The sequence below is a fragment of the Panthera onca genome, chromosome A3 (genome assembly GCF_046562875.1).
Source record: "Panthera onca isolate mPanOnc1 chromosome A3, mPanOnc1 haplotype 2, whole genome shotgun sequence".
Taxonomy (NCBI): domain Eukaryota; kingdom Metazoa; phylum Chordata; class Mammalia; order Carnivora; family Felidae; genus Panthera; species Panthera onca.
The window spans coordinates 72,303,132-72,320,510 of NC_138341.1; the positions used below are offsets into that span (position 1 = coordinate 72,303,132).

A 17,379-nucleotide genomic window follows, 5' to 3' on the forward strand; every position below is an offset into this window, starting at 1 on the left:
GTCCCTTCAGATATAATTGAATTGATCTTCTGCACAACATATCATAGTGAAACTGGCAAAATACAAAGATAAAGAGAGAATTCTGAAAGCAGCTAGGGATAAATGGGCCTTAACCTACAAGGGTAGACACATAAGAGTAGTAGCAGACCTATCTACTGAAACTTGGCAGGCCAGAAAGGAGTGGCAGGAAATTTTCAATGTGATGAACAGGAAAAATATGCAAGAATCCTTTATCCAGCAAGCTTGTCATTCAGAATAGAAGGAGAGATAAAGGTTTTCCCAAAGAACAAAAACTGAAGGAATTCATCACCACTAAACCAGCCCTACAAGAGATCCTAAGGGGGATTCTGTGAGTGAAATGTTGCAAGGACCACAAAGGACCAGAGACATCACAAGCATGAAATCTACAGATAACACAATGACTCTAAACCCATATCTTTCAATAATAACACTGAATGTAAATGGACTAAATGCTCCAATCAAAAGACATAGGGTATCAGAATGAATTAAAAAAAAAAAAAAAAAAAAAAACAAGACCCATCTATTTTCTGTCTACAAGAGACCCATTTTAGACCTTTGGATTGGAAGTGAGGGGATGGAGAACCATCTATCATGCTACTGGGGGTCAAAAGAAAGCTGGAGTAGACATACTTATATCAGACAAATTAGATTTTAAACTAAAGGCTGTAACAAGAGATGAAGAAGGGCATTATATTGTAATTACAGGGTCTATCCATCAGGAAGAGCTAACAACTATAAATGTCTATGCATTGAATTTGGAACACCCAAATATATTAAACAATCACAAGCATAAGCAATCTTATTGGCAAGAATGTGATAATTACAGGGCACTTTAATACTCCACTTATAGCAAAGGACAGATTATCTAGACAGAAAATCAATAAAGAAACAATGGCCCTGAATGATACACTGGACCAGATGGACTAGACAGATATATTTAGAACTTTTCATCCTAAAGCAGCAGAATACACATTCTTCTTGAGTGCACATGGGACATTCTCCAAGATAGATCACATACTGGGTCACAAAACAGCTCTCAATAAAAATGAAACAACTGAGATCATACCATGCACACTTTCAGATCACAATGACATGAAAATTGAAATCAATCACAGGAAAAAGTTTGGAAAACCTCTAAATGCATGGAGGTTAAAGAAAATCCTACTAAAGAATGAATGGGTCAACCAGGCAATTAAAGAAGAAATTTAAAAGTACATTGAAACAAATGAAAAGGAAAAAACAATAATCCAAACCCTTTGGGATGCAGCAAAGGCAGTCCTGAGAGGAAAATACATTGCAATCCAGGCCTATCTCAAGAAACAAGAAAAATCCCAAATACAAAATCTAACAGCACATCTAAAGGAACTAGAAGCAGAACAAACAAAGAAACCCCAAACCCAGCAGAAGAAGAGAAATAATAAAGATCAGAACAGAAGTAAACAATATAGAATCCAAAAATACAGTATAACAGATCAGTGAAATGAAGAGTTGATTTTTTGAAAAAATAAACAAAATTGATAAACCCCTAGCCAGACTATTCAAGAAGAAAAGAGAGAGGACCCAAATAGGTAAAATTACAAATGAAAATGGATTAATCACAAACAATACCTCAGATATACAAGCAATTATCAGAGAATACTATGAAAAATTATATGCCAACAAACTGGACAACCTGGAAGAAATGGACAAATTCCTAGACACCCACATACTACCAAAACTCAAATGGGAAGAAATAGAATATTTGAACAGACCCATAACTAGTGAAGAAATTGAATTAGTTATCAAAAAATCTCCCAAGAAATAAGAGTCCTGGACCAGATGGCTCCCCTGGAGAATTCTACCAGACATTTAAAGCAGAGTTAATACCTATCCTTCTCAAGCTATTCCAAAAAATAGAAAGGGAAAGAAAACTTCTGGACTCATTCTATGAAGCCAGCATTACCTTGATTCCCAAACCAGACAGAGACTCCACAAAAAAAAAAAAAAAAAAAAAGGAGAATTACAGGCTAATAGCCCTGATTAACATGGATGCAAAAATTCTCAACAAGACACTAGCAAATTGAATTCAACAGCATATAAAAAGAATTATTCACCATGATCAGCCCTGCACTGCAGGGCTGGTTCAATATTCGCAAATCAATCAATATGATACATCACATTAATAAAAGAAAGGATAAGAACCATATGATCCTGTCAATAGATGCAGAAAAAGCATTTGACAAAATACAGCATCCTTTCTTCATAAAAACCCTCAAGAAAGTAGGGATAGAAGGAACATACTTAAAGTTCATAAAAGCCATAAATGAAAAGCCCACAGCTATTATCATCCTCAATGGGGAAAAACAGAGACTTGCCCCTGAGATCAGGAACACAACAGGGATGTCCACTCTTATCATTGTTGTCTAACATAGTGTTGGAAATCCTCGCATCAGCAACCAGACAACAAAATGAAATCAAAGGCATCAAAATTGGCAAAGAAGAAGTCAAATTTTCACTTTTTGCAGATGACATGATATTACACATGGAAAAACCCAAAAGACTGCTAGAACTGATACATGAATTCAGCAAAGTTCAGGGTACAATATCAATTTACAGAAATCAAATGCATTTTTATGCAACAGAAAGAGAATTAAAGAAACTTATCCCATTTACAATTGCACCAAGAACCATAAAATACCTAGGAATAAACCTAACCAAAGATTCAAAACATCTGTATGCTGAAAATTATAGAAAGTTTATGGAGGAAATTGAAGAAGACACAAAGAAATGGAAAAACATTCCATGCTCCTGGATTGGAAGAATAAATATTGTTAAAATGTCAATACTACCCAAAGCAATCTACACATTCAATGCAATCCCAATCAAAATTGCACCAGCATTCTTCTCAAAACTAGAACAAACAATCCTAAAACTTGTATGAAACCACTAAAGGCCCCCAATAGCCAAAGTAATATTGAAGAAGAAAACCAAAGCAGGAGGCATCACAATCCCAGACTTCAAGCTATAGTACAAAGCTGTAATCATCAAGACAGTATGGTACTGGCACAAAAACAGACACATAGACCAATGGAATAGAATAGAGAACCCAGAATTGGACCCACAAATGCACGGCCAACTAATCTTTGACAAAGCAGGAAAGAACATCCAATGGAAAAAAGACAGTCTCTTTAGCAAATGGTGCCAGGAGAACTGGACAGCAATGTGCAGAAGAATGAAACTAGACCACTTTCTTATACCATACACAAAAATAAACTCAAAATGGATGAAAGACCTAAATGTGAGACAGGAAACCATCAAAATCCTGAGAAGAAAGCAGGAAACAACTTCTTTGACCTCAGCCACAGCAATTTCTTACTCGACACATCTACAAAGGCAAAGGAACTAAAAGCAAAAATGAACTATGGGACCTCATCAAGATTAAAAGCTTCTGCACTGCAAAGGAAACCATCAACAGAACTAAAAGACAACCAGCGGAATGGGAAAAGATATTTGCAAATGACATATCAGATAAAGGGTTAGTATCCAAAATCTATGAAGAACTTACGAAACTCAACACCCAAAAAACAAATAATCCAGTGAAGAAATGGGCAGAAGACATGAATAGACACTTATCCAAAGAAGACATCCAGATGGCCAACAGACACATGAAAAGATACTCGATGTCAATCCTCATCAGGGAAATACAAATCAAAATACCACTGAGATACCACCTCATGTCTGCCAGAGTGGCTAAAATGAACAAATCAGGAAACTACAGACACTCATGAGGATGTGGAGAAACGGGAATCCTCTTGCACTGTTGGTGGGATGCAAACTGGTGTAGCTGCTCTGGAAAACAGTGTGGGGTTCCTCAAAAATTTAAAAATAGAACTACCCTACAACCCAGCAATAGCACTACTAGGAATTTACCCAAGGGATACAGGAGTGCTGATGCATGAGGGCACTTGTACCCCAGTGTTTATCACAGCACTTTCAACAATAGCCAAATTATGGAAAGAACCTAAATGTCCATCAACTGATGAATGGTTTATATATACAATGTAATACTATTTGGCAATAAGAAAGAATGAAATCATGCCATTTGCAGCAACATGGATGGAACTGGAAGGTATTATGCTGAGTGAAATAAGTCAGTCTCAGAAAGACAGATATCATATGTTTTCACTCATACGTGGATCTTGAGAAACTTAACAGAAGACCATGAGGGAAGGGAGGGGGAAAAGTAGTTACAAACAGAGAGGAAGGGAGGCAAACCACAAGAGACTTTTAAATGCAAAGAACAAACTTGAGGGTGGGCGGGGACAGAGGGAAAACGGGTGATGGGCATTGAGGAAGGCACTTGCTGGGAGGAGCACTGGGGGTTGTATGTAAGCCAATCTGACAATAAATTATATTAAAAACATAAAAAAAAATTTTAAAAATTTAAAAAATAAAGAATGTGACACCCTTTTCAACTATAACATTGTATTAAAATCACAGCTTAAAATAATAGTACTGTTTGGATTTGGATCAAGTGTATGTTTCCCACCAAAGTCCCCCACCCATTTTGATTTGACCCTCTCGAAGGCTTTGAAGGTAAGACAAGTTCACAGATGAGAAAACGAAGGACCAAGATATTCAGTGTTTGTCCAGAGTCACTCAGCAGGCTAGTTACAGATGGGAATAAGATCCCAGACATCAGGACCCATTGAATAAGTAAGTGGTGTTGGCCTTCTCCAATTACACAACAAATTATCTCTAAACCTAATGACAGAACTTAAAACTATTAGTACTGAATTAAAGCCTGAGGCTAACACAGGATCAGCACCACCAGCCAGCAGCACCACCATCTCTAGCTGCTGCAACAATGTAACCTTCCATCAGAACAGCCCTGACCTTCCTGAACTATCTTCAGCAGGTGTCAACAAGGAAGGAAACCAGATGCTGCTCACCATGTACTTGGAGAGAGTAGCTGAGCCTCCTTTAAACTTTTCTGCTTCATGCATAGAGAAGAAATGGTTAAACTTTGAGTCCCCGTGGAGACATTATCTGAATACCTTGGAACCATTTGCCATTCACATCCTCATTAGATAGAAACATTGCAAACACTTTTAGGGTTTGGTGGGAGGAAACATCCTAGTGCAACAGTCTCATCACAAAGGAACATTAGCGTTTCTGGTTGTCCAAAGTCAGGAACAGCTGTAGCCAGTATCAAATTACAGGAATGGGTTTTAATTCCTAAATGGCAAGCCCGTTACTTAGAATAAAGATAAACAAACTCTGTGTGTGCACACAGATAACCATAGAGCTGTGGACTATACACCTCTACATACATGCATCTGGTGAAGTTAAATCACAGTTTTTCCTTACATAAGTTTTGTCTCCTGGCTAATGCCCATGATATAATCAGAAAATCAGCAACAAGTTCAAGCTTAACCAACAGTTCTTAATTACATGAGGACTTTCTTCAGAACATATTGTTTTAATACCACTCCAGATAAAGGATAAATAATATCAAGTTCTCGGTTTTATATAGGAATCGAAGGTAACATTTGTCAAGTGGGGTCCATAGACCCCTGCTTCATAATCAGTCAGTGTGGCTATTAAAATTGCAGGTAATTGGGCTCCAGCCCAGTCTATTGAATCAGAATAACTAGGGTTGAGTCCCAGAAAACAAAATTTTAACAGGCATCTGGGGGATTCTCCTGGATCTAAGGAAGAGCTGGGAAAAGACAGAAAAGGTCAAGGTTCAAGGTCAGCCCTGCCAAGGCCTGTGCCTCTAAGAGCCAGTCTTGTTGATCCTATAGAAGCCCTTTCCCCATCATCAAGTGGAGCCCAGGCATGGTCTGGCTCCCCTGCAGCTGGCCTCTAACTTGGGGGTGACAATTTTTAGCCCCTACATACCTCCATGCACATCAGACTACAAATGTCCCAACCTGCTCTGTTAGGGTGTCTGTCAAGCCACCAGTCCAGGCTGTCCTTAGACCTCAACTTTCCCACAGGAAAGCTCTTGACCTTCTACCATAACCTCTGCCAGCCTGTCCTCTGACTGGACTCCACATTTTGTTTCCCCCGTATCACCCTTTGTCAGCTGATGGGAGATCATGGGAGAGACATCAGTTGCTGTGTGTGGGTATTGTCATTATGAGGATGCCATGACCAATATCTGGACAGATCTTATAAAGGCTTCTTCCTATGTGAAAGAGGTGGGAGTTCACCTATAGGCTAAGTCACTGTTGGCTTTAATTAGTTGGGGATGTGATGAACTGGCTCTTAAACTGGAAGACTGAACCCTCAGGAAAATGGCAAAAAGGTGATAAGGTGGCTGTGGAGGAAGGTAATGAATTGGTATTTCCAAGTGAAGAGAAACAAGGATCTGGGCATGGGGAACTCATGCCTGCAAGATTGTGCCAATCCTCTCCCTCCTTATTATTCCCTAGACCCTGTACCTGTGCCCCCTACACACACACACACACACACACACACACACACAGCTCAAATGTACATTAAAATTATCAGGAAGGATCACAAGATGGACCTGAAAATCTTGAGTACAAACTATTTAGGGCAGGATCATAAATCTGAAGTACGTCAACTATTCCTATGTGTTGTCTCCTAATATTTAGTAGTGCTTAAAAATGCCATCTGCTTCAGCTGTTCTAAGAGAATCAAGATACAGGATTGTTATTCTCTTGGGAAATATGTCCTTTCAGGCCATGTATAAGTCAAACTTCAAACCTGAATTATGAGTGTATCCATTCTTGGGTAGGTAATTTAAGTCAGGGATGGAGGAGAGGAAGATACACTCCTGAGGCTAGCAAGGTGCTGCCAGCAATAACTGAATTACAAGAACCCAAAAGGAAATGTGAAATACACCAGGCAGGATTCAGGCTTCCAAAAAAAAATTTTTTTTTTCTGCTTAATAAAAAGGAACAAGGAATGAAGCAGCAGGTTGGAGGAGAAGTGTGTGTCATGGTAAGTCTACTAGTTTTTGTTTATTTGTTTGTTTATATATAAATAATGTATTTATTTGAGAGAGAAAGAGAGAGTGGGGGGAGGGGCAGAGAGAGGGGGAAAGAAAGAATCCCAGGCAGGCTTCACACTGTCAGTGCAGAACCTCATGAGGGGCTCGATCTCATGAACCATGTAATCATGACCTGAGCTGAAATCAAGAGTTGGACACTTAACTGACTGAGCCACCCAGGTGTCCCTGGTTTTGTTCAATAAAAGAGGCAAATTCACTTCTACTCTGATTTTTAAAAAGAGCCAGTTTATTGAGAGCTAATAAGGTGTCGTATTTTTCTAAACCTTTTCATATATCATCTCTTGTAATACATGCAAAAAACTCTGGGAAGTAGGTGTTATTATATTGATTCACAGATAAGAATATTGAGCCTCACAGAGATTTAAGGAAAATAAGCCTAACATCAAACATGTAGTAAGTGGCAAAATCAAAATTCAATCCAAGGTCTGATTCTCAAATGTGTTCACCTTCAACAATGTTATACGGCTCTACAAGGCACATACTTAACCGAGAGAACCAACCAGAATCACTGCTTCCCAGAAGTACTGATGCCACCCTTGGGCCTGTAAATCAGGCTGTTTGGACACTGACAGCAGCCAAGCTGGATAGGTGATGGTCTAAAGGCCTTGGACCTCCTAGCCTGCACCGCTGACTCTTGCTGACTCGGTCAATATTCCTGGTACCACCCTGTGTTTGCTGGCACTTGATACCAATCTACCTGTCAACCCCACAGAACATCCTATCATGCTAAGAGGCCAGGATGGGCTGTTTATGACACATAAGGTGGTTTTGCCTAAAACAAAGCTTGAAATTCTTCCATGAATTCAAACCTACATATATGATCACATTCTCCAACTTCTCTAAAATCACAACTAACAGAAAATTTGCTATTGCAAAGCTTGAATGCTGGGTTGGTTGATTTTGTTTAAAAAGAGAGCCAATAGTGTGCAGCTGGGCTGTCTATGGCAGCATGTCTTTCTAGAAAGTCAGCCAAGACTACGTGGAAGTGAAGAAGCAAACATGCATTGACCCATCTGAATTCCTAACCGCATGTTCCAAAGTGAAGCACTATTCTACCAGAGAATCTGCATTAAAATTCACCTTTCTTTGCCTCAAAACTACAGTGATTTCTTGCTTTGGCTGAGAAAGGTTGTGTTTGACCAAAACAATTTGCTGCACATTTGCAGGAACCACCTAAATAGCCACTAATCCATATGCCAGGTATCAATGCACTCACTATGTAGGAGACAAGAGATGTATTTCTACACTGAGACCATACTGCACACTCATCCCATATTGAGATCCTTTACCTTCAGCAAACCACCAAAAGACTGTGGACCTGATGATCACATGGGGCTCCATAGCAGAGCCCCTCTGTGTGCTACTTACCATGACTCACTCTGTTTCCCATGTTCAGGTGAGTGCGATTTGCAGTTATAAGCTTCATAGTTAGATCGCATTAGGTGTAGTAGCCTTGGAAATGAATACACAGGAAAGCAGAGGAGTATGCATGGCCTCAGGAGGTGAACTATCCTGGATATGTCACTCATGAGACCACCTCTCCTAGCTTCCCCTCCAGCTAAAGCTGCCTGAGCCCCTGCTCTAGGCAAGTGGTGCTAAGGCTGACTTTGCACAAAGGCAACCACTGATTGTGTTAGAGACCAAAGGGCAGCACATTAGCATTCTTTTTAGTGGCCTTTAGCATGGGCTGACACAAGACTCTGCCCAACCAGAGACAGTAGTGATTAGCTGATTCACACGATGAAATTTCTCATCAATTCAACTTGGAAATACATAGAAAACTGGTCATGGTGGTAGCACACACATATACTCCAGCAAGTATGTGGGTCCTGTTTACAAGATGACACCAGAGTATATGACTCTAGATATGAGCAACTTGGAGCCTCACTAGAGCCTTCCAGCTCTTGAACACATCTCAATCTTCATAAGACCTAGCAAGGTGACTGCCCTAGTTTTTATATTCTTATTGTCCTTCTCTATAACCTTACATTAAATACCCCCATTACGAGAGGTAATTTGGAAAGGAACTTTGGAAAAAGCTGTACACTATGTCTTCCTATTGACAGATTCACAAAGTTCAACAGTATATTAAATCCTTCCAAAAAAACAAAATAAAACAAAACAAAAAAAGTCTTTTACCTTTAACTAACATTCCCCCCCACCAAAAAAAAAATTGTTCATACTCCCCATCCCCTTTTCTTTCTCAGAATAACTATCAGTATCTTGGGAAACTGATAGAAATCCTTCCTAAAATAATTGGCACTTTTACAGATAATACCAGCCTGTCAGTTGAAGGGAGACATCAGTTCTAAAGAAAACTTCTAGAGAAAGGTGGGAATGAAAAGAACTCTTTGGACTGGAGAGCTATGGATGGGCCAAGCATGGCAGAAAAAGGAAAGCACATGAGCAGAGGCGCAAACACAAAGACAAGCACCACTAAGGGGCAGAAGCAAGGGAAGAGGGAGAGTCAACTTCTGGGGCAAGTGGAGTGAAAGAGGGTGTATTCAAGCCTTGCCATTAGTGCTACCATTATGTCCCCAATTCATCAAACAATAGTCTTTTAATACAGCTATGACAGCCCTTAATTTGTTTTAGTCTGTATTCATGTCCCTGTTATTGTTTTAAATTTGCTGGGGATAATTTTAAACTAATCTTCTAATCTTTTTCCAAGAGCTCTCATCAATAACAACTGAAAGGATGATGAAAATAACTCTCTGTGTAGAACAAACTAAGTCAAATTACTGTGGGGAGTAAATTACTCTAACAGAGATATAATGTCAATGCCATCATTTATAAAAGATTTGTTGCCAAATGCTATCTCAATTCAAAATATGCTGGGGTTGTAGCCTGGTCTTTTGCCAGAGTATCTGGGGAGAAGAAAAATCTGTGAGGCCTGGAATTGGGTCTCCACTGGCCCAGCCTGTGTTGTAGGAAACACATGGAAGAATGAAGGAAGTGAGGTCCTGCACAGGCGAGGGAAGCCCTAGCTCTCCTCCAATCGCATCTCTGTTCTATAAACCCAGTCACCCTCCAGCTCAGTTCAGCCCCTGCCCCTGAAATGATGCCCTTCCGAGCCCATTCAGCCCTTGGAGAAGGGAGCTAATGCTGAGAGGTGAGGACCACGCAGCAAATAGATTCCACGGCCATCGGTGGACAGAGACTGTACTCAGGCTGGGAATGGCTTCCCACAGGCACTGCAAGCGTTTTCCCCACCACAGCCTCCTGGGCCCCAGACACAGCAGTTGGTGGAGAGCCACCAGCAAGGCAACATCTGCCTGAGAGGTACAGCAGCAGAGCAGTATAGAGAGTAAATACTAGGAGACACCTTAGAAATCATGCATTTCATTCCCCTAAATTTGCAGATGGGAAACTGAGGAGACCCAGAGATGATCAGCAATTTGCCCAAGGTCACACAAGCTAATTAAGGCTAGGAACAGAGTTTTGCCTAGAGCTGAGAAGATTTCCCACCCATACTGCTCAAAAATCCCAGCTTGATTGCCAGGCTTGCTTTCACTTCCTATTTTGGTCCCAAATTGTCATTTTAAATCAAAGCACTCCCCTGCCCTAGTGAAGGCCCACTGGACAGTCAGTTTAACATCTCTCAATGAGACTGAGGGCCTCAACCTGGCAGGACTTGACAAGCTGGTCACAGTGACCGACTGTGGCAGCAGTGACACAGGCTGTTAACAGGAGCAGACAGGAGCAGGTAACAAGGAGTTACAATGGAGAAAGCTCCTGGCAGGTGGGGTGGGGAGGGGGATGCTGAGCTCCTGCTGAGAACCTGTATGCTTGTGATGAAGAGCCCTGCACAACAGGGCAGTGACTCACAGGAGCCCAGTTCCCTGAAAGCCCCCAGCAAGGAGGGTTAGGATTTCATTCATTCATTCATTCATTCAATCATCCATTCATTCATTCTTTCATTTGCTCACTCATTCACGTTAAGCACCAGAGATCATCTTGGGGTTGATAAATCCAAAGAGGGAGCTGGGGTGGGGGAGTGGGGAAAGGAGGTGTTACTCCAGCTACAAAGCCAAAAATCAGTTCAAATCAAGATGTAACCTAGAGGTGAGAGTGCCAATGCAAAGACCACCAGCCAAGGCAGCCTCTGTGCTTGGAAAGACCCACCAAGCAGACGAGGATCCTCCTCCCCATCATCCCTGGCTAGTTTTGCTTGTCCCAGAGGCCCAAGAAGACACTGGAGGGTGACAGGAAAGACCCCTCAAAGGTATGAGTTTTTCCCTTAGTACTTGCAAAGCATCCGACCTTGACTAGAATTAATAAGTTCCTAAAACAAGACTTACTTCCTCCCAGGAATGGGACAGAAACAGAAAACTTGAAGTGCAAACATATTTCAGAGCCCCAATCAGAAGAAATATTACTTAACAATATAAGGTAGTCACTGCCCTCTAGAAGATTAAAGTCCATTGGGCAGGTAGGTGGGGAGACTATAAGATGGGGACCTGAACAAAGCCAGCAAGAGGGCACTGGCCAGCCAGGGAGCAGGGGAGGCAGGGGCTAAAGGAATTCAGGGAAGGAGATAGCCCCTTGTGCTGCTTCAGTTCCTACCCAATTCAACTCTTCCCAGCCCTCAGAACACTTTCCACTTATATGCAGGACTGTCCACATTTCGATGTCACTTTATAGTTTAGCAAGTACTGCACAAGCAGCATCTCATCCGATCCTCACAAAAGCCTGGTATGTTGGCTAGAGAGCTCACTCTAACCCATTTCATCTCAAGAAATGGAGGCACAGGAAGGCCAAGGATACACCAGTGGTGTGCTGGCTAGTGAAGGGTAAAAGTAATGTTCAGAGGGCAATGTTCAGTTGCCCAGAATCCTACTCTTCCTCCCCTGAAAGCATTTCCCCCAAACAGTCCACAGAGCAGTGTCACTCAGAATTATGGGCCCCCACACCTTGCCATATTCTCAGTCAACAAAACCGAGGCTTTAAGATTTCCAGTAATCAAGATTTTTAAGATTGCCTAACATATATTGAGTTTCTATTATATGCCAGGTACAATGCTAGCTATATTTGTCTGCAATTCTGTGAGACCAGGTTTTGCTGCTGTTCTTTTTTTTTTTAAGTTTATTTATTTTGAGAGGGAGAGAGAGAGCATGATCAGGGAAGTGGCAGAGACAGAGAGAGGGGAAAGAGAATCCAAGTAGGTTCCATGTTCAGTGCAGAGCCCAGTGCAGGACTCAAACCCACAAACCATGAGACTGTGACCTGAGCTGAAATCAAGAGTTGGACGCTTAACTGACTGAGCCACCGAGGCACCCCTGTTCTTTGTTTTTAAATCACTGTTATACATATTAGATAGCTGAGACTTGGACAATGAAAGGTGGGTTTATGGTCATGCCATTGTATCAGAGCAAGAATTCTAACCCATGTGTTCCAATCTTTAATTCTCTGTTTCCTAAAAAAAAAAAAAAATGCTATTAGCCAGACATCTATTTATAGAATATTTCAAGTGAACTGAGTTGTTCTTGGTAGTATGATGGGATGTATGGGTTTGGAGGTTGCCTCATTTCTGCCCTCTGCTACTCGTCATCTGAAGCACCACAAAGACTTCCCCCACTCCCCTTCACAAAGGACACCAGTTCATACACAGGCATCTGTGCACACGAGCATGCACACACACACACACACACACACACACACACACACAAGCATGTGAGAAGGGAACAGTTTCTGAAATCAAAACCTTCCTGAGTCCCTTTGGGACTTCCTGCCTACGTCAGAATGAAGGAGGGCATCTCACAACATGTTTTTCAGTGCTTCATTTTCAAGCATACACACTACACGGTGTGTAAGTGCCATGTGATCAAAGGAAAGGCCTTTGATCAAATCTCAACTGGAAGAAAAAAAACATCATGGCTTATTTTAAATGAAGTCAGATTATGTCAAAATTATGAGCCTATCACAGGAGAATCTTGAGTAAACAATTAATTTTTTTCTGGCCTTCTGGTTTACCAAAATTTTTTTTAAAAATAGGAAAAAGCAAATGCTGAGACACCTAACTTGCCTACAAAGAATGAATTAACTAAATGAACTTTAGATATCCAGAGGAGGAAGTATGTAGCCATGGAGTCAGAAAAATATAGGTTCTGATCCCAGCTCTGTCATTTACCAGATACCAGATACCATTTATTTCGGAGTGTGACCCTGGGGGTATTGACCTCTGAGCCTGTTTCCTCATCTTGATTGTGGGAATGTCAATGCCATGAGATTGTTAAGGGAATTAAAGGACAAAACTATGTATAATATGTGATACATTGCAGGTATCTAATGTTGGTCTCTCCCCATTGAGGAGTCCTGAAATGCTTACGCCTAACATCTTCACTCCCAAACTCAGAAAGTTTGTCCCAACCAGTGTTTCTTCATTCTGACTGCAATTGGAATGACTTGGAAAGTTCTGAAAAATCCAGTCACCCAGACCCTACTCCAAATGAATTAAAACAAAATCTTCAGAGGGGAGACCCAGGCATAAGAATTTTTTTAATAGCTCCCAAGATGATTCCAATGCACAGCCAACGTTAACCACCATTCCCTGGATTCCTATTCCTGTACAGTAAAGACTTTGCCAGAAAGTTACACTGTCTTCCTAAATGAGCCTAAAATAAGCTTTCCTCAAAGATTTTACTTCCATAGAAATGCCTAGAGAAGCTGCCCATCACCTCTGTGATCCCCCATCCCTCTGAACACTCAACCCTCTCCTCAAGGCTCCCATCATAGCCCCTCCCTTCAGCTCAGGAAAAGCTAGGTTGCAGATCATTTGCACAATAGTGGGAATTAGCAGCTGGGTTATTTCCCAAACCATTGGTCATTTTAGTCCCGAGGTCTCACAATGCAATCTATAAAAGGGTTTTTGACATGTCAAGGTTGATGAAGTCATCATAACTGAAGTTCTCTCTATTTTGCCTCAGAAATCACACCCAGGAAGTAAGCACCTAGAAGTCATTCTCTGTTTCTGGAAGTTTCTATCCTGGGTAGATAAGACAAGGGCTTTGAACTGTCAGTTTCACCCAATAGTAGGGGTTCCCAGGGAGGGAAAGCCTGCAACCTTTTTAGCTTAAAGCAGAATGCTAAGGCAGCTAAAACAATGGCTTGATCTTATAGAAACTAATTGCTCATGGCAAAGAGCAACACTTTTTTTACCACGTTCCCATACTTCAATAATATGCGTGTGCTAAGCACTTTTCATCATCTCATTTATTCTCAACACAACCCTATCGGGTGAATACTCACATCACGCATACATTAAAAAAAAAGAAATGAATACCCAGAGAGATAATTTATATTACCCAGATGGAAGTAAATCATAGGTAGAAATGAAACTTGAACCTAGGTCACAGAGATACCAACACCTAATCTTTAACTGAATACTACCCCACAGTGCCAGCCACTGACTGACCCATAGTCCCAATCAGCCTTCATGCTAACTGATTGGAGGGGTGGGTCCTAGGTCCTAACAGAATCCAAGCTAGGTAAAGTGACCAGATCACTGTAACCATTCCTACTGTTGGGAAAACAATCCAAAAAAATAATCTTGCTTCTGCTATTAGTCAAGGTCCTAGCATGAAACAATTCTACCCAGATGTTTAAAATGAGGAGAACTTAATGAAAGGACTACCCTCAGAGGAATGAGCAGAGTTAGAGAACCAAAGGGATGTCAAGCTCCCAGGAATGAATAACAGGAGGAAGCCATTCCTACCCCAAATCCTGAAGGGACAAAGGGAGAGGTAAGACTTACTGTAGCCTGATGGAAGGATAGCCACCAGCAACAGCTGTGGTCACCAGGGACACAGCCATGCCCAGACCTTTGGTACCCAGCAGAGAGGGAGCTGGTAAGAAAGCCCAACTTTTCCCTCTCTCATACTGCCAGCTGGTGCCTCCCTCTGGTCAAACCCAACCAAAGCCAACCAGGAAGAAAGCCTGGATCAGGCAGCCCAAAAAGGTCAGGTTCCTGGGGCAGAGAATATAGCAGGGAAGGGAGTGCATGGTCTGAACTAGGGGTGGGGACAAGAGGAGAATAATCCAAGTGAAGATAAATATGTAGGTTTACTGGGATAATTATACACACTGTAAAATAATTCCTCATTTTTCAAAAAGGACTTCTTGGGGTACCTGGGTGGCTCAGTCGGTTAAGCCTCTGACTCTTGATCTCAGCTCAGGTCTTGATCTCATGGGAGTGAATTCAAACCTTGAGTTGGGCTCCATGCCACACATGGAACCTACTTAAGAAAAAAAAGGGATTTATTTAAAACGTCTTTCCTAAGAACAGTAACTGTGGCTTAAGTTTTCACTGCTAAGTTCTTTACAGAGGTATTAGTATGAGTCTCAGTTCAGGTCAAGGGTGCAAGATATACTATACCTTTTTATTTTCTATGAACTAATTTAAACTTTTATTTTGGATGGCAGGATGGCAGGAAACTTCACCTCAGTTGTCTTTTGGGCTTTGCCAACCCAAGAGACCACAGTACTAGGTGCCAAGGTATTAGGGCCTTCTGGCCTAGGTACCTGTACACACAGGCTCCCTCAAGAACATCCACTGTCCTAGTTAATGTAGCCTTACAGAACCATCAGTGCTTCACTCCATCTTCAGAGGCACCATGGATAGGCCTGGACCCCTCCGCCAAAACAGGGGAACCCAACTACAGCCTCCCATACCTGTAGCCATTATTCTCAAGGGCTTTGTCAGGAAGTAGAATGTGGGTCTCTACAAAACCTCTCAATAAATTTGGAAAATCTCCTTTTAGTCAGAGGAAAGCCTCCCTTCCTCTTGCTTTCTCCAACCTCTTTGTTTTTTCCACCATTCCTCTTCTCTCTTCTACCTTCTCTCTAACCTCTATGTTCTCTGATGGGCTTCGGTTTTTAAAAACAAAATTTGGAGAGTCCCTGCAGGCTACTTCTCCTTCCCTTCTCACCACCTAGCTCCTCTAGGACACTGCACTGTGCTTCAATGGGTTAGAGACAGAAGGTAGAAATCTATACAGGAAAAGACATAAATTAATACCTCACAATGTGATCCAGCTACACATAGATTTCTCCAAACTTGAAGACAACATATGCCCTGTTTTTACTAATGAGGCTCAGAGCAATTATTTGCCCAAGGCTCCACAGCAGACAAGGATGCGCTAAATCCTCATCCACCCCCAAAGCCTACCTCCTAACCAGTTTGCCAGAGATAGCAAACAGATTTTACTTCTAGACCCACTCCTCTTGGCTGATATGACAACCTAGAAGCTGTGTTGAGAAGGATTGGGATTCCATAACTAGCTCATTGGGAAACAGTGCCATTATTGATTGCCAAAGACAATCTGTGAGTACAGCAGGTATATGTATTTTGTATCCATTTACTAGAAAGCAAGCCATTTCTTATATACAATAAAATGAAATTTAAAATTGCTTTGAATTTTTTTTAAAAAAATCACTTTATACAAAATTAAAGGGACACATCTATCCTGTGCAATGTATCACCAGGGCCAGGAAGAGAGCCCATCAGGAGGATCTCCTAAAAATCAAGAATCAATACTTCTTTTAATATTTAATTGCATCCTTCTTTTATTTAAAAGGTAGAAGAAGGCTGCCATTACTCCTGCCTGATATAATTTCCACTAGGATAACCCTAGAAATTAACTTGTAGAGCCTGTTATCTCTCTTCCTTCTTACTTCCCCTCCTCATCTCCAACCAATCACCTACCCCAAGGAAAGCAAATCAGCAAAGCATGGATTATTTCATTACATTTTTTCTTTCATTCTCCTTTCCACAACTCTTTAATGTTCCTCCTTTGAGCACTGTGGGTGTGTTGCTTTTCCTTGATTTATGTGGAACTGGGATCTTTGTCAGTTTAATTAAGAAAAAATTACACTGCTGTATAGGCTTGTCAACTTAATTTTCAGGATTTGTCTTGTTTTACATTGTAAACCTTGGGGACAATTTGTCCTGTCTTTAATCAACACTTGAAGGTTTGTTTTCTTTTTTTTTTTCTTTCTAAAAAATTGTTTGTTTGTTTGTTTGTTTGTTTTCAAGCCCAATGTGGCAAAAATGTTTCACATTTTCCCTTGTTTCATAACCTGTACTATCATGTTTATAATCACTTTGCTTTGAAGAAAAAGATAAAGTGTTTGTGTTTTTATTAGAGGAAGCAGATTAAGCATAATATAGTCGAGTTCAAAGAGTACTAAACAAAGAGTCAAATGATCTGGTTCCAGCATAGTCTCCCCCAATTTTCCGGATTGGGTTAGATATTCACATGTCTTCTTTTTTCTGTAAAATGAGTGTAACTTCACAGGTAAGTATGAAGCCCATGCTCACTTTGGAATTTATGGAT

The 17,379-nt window shown here is 41.0% G+C and overlaps 1 long non-coding RNA gene across 1 annotated transcript in view; it reads right to left on the reverse strand.

Moving 5' to 3' along the window:
- The window catches only part of LOC144615922 (uncharacterized), a 151,706-nt gene that overhangs the window by 133,495 nt on the left and 832 nt on the right, over positions 1 to 17,379 (reverse strand). The gene's annotated exons all lie outside the window — the stretch shown is intronic.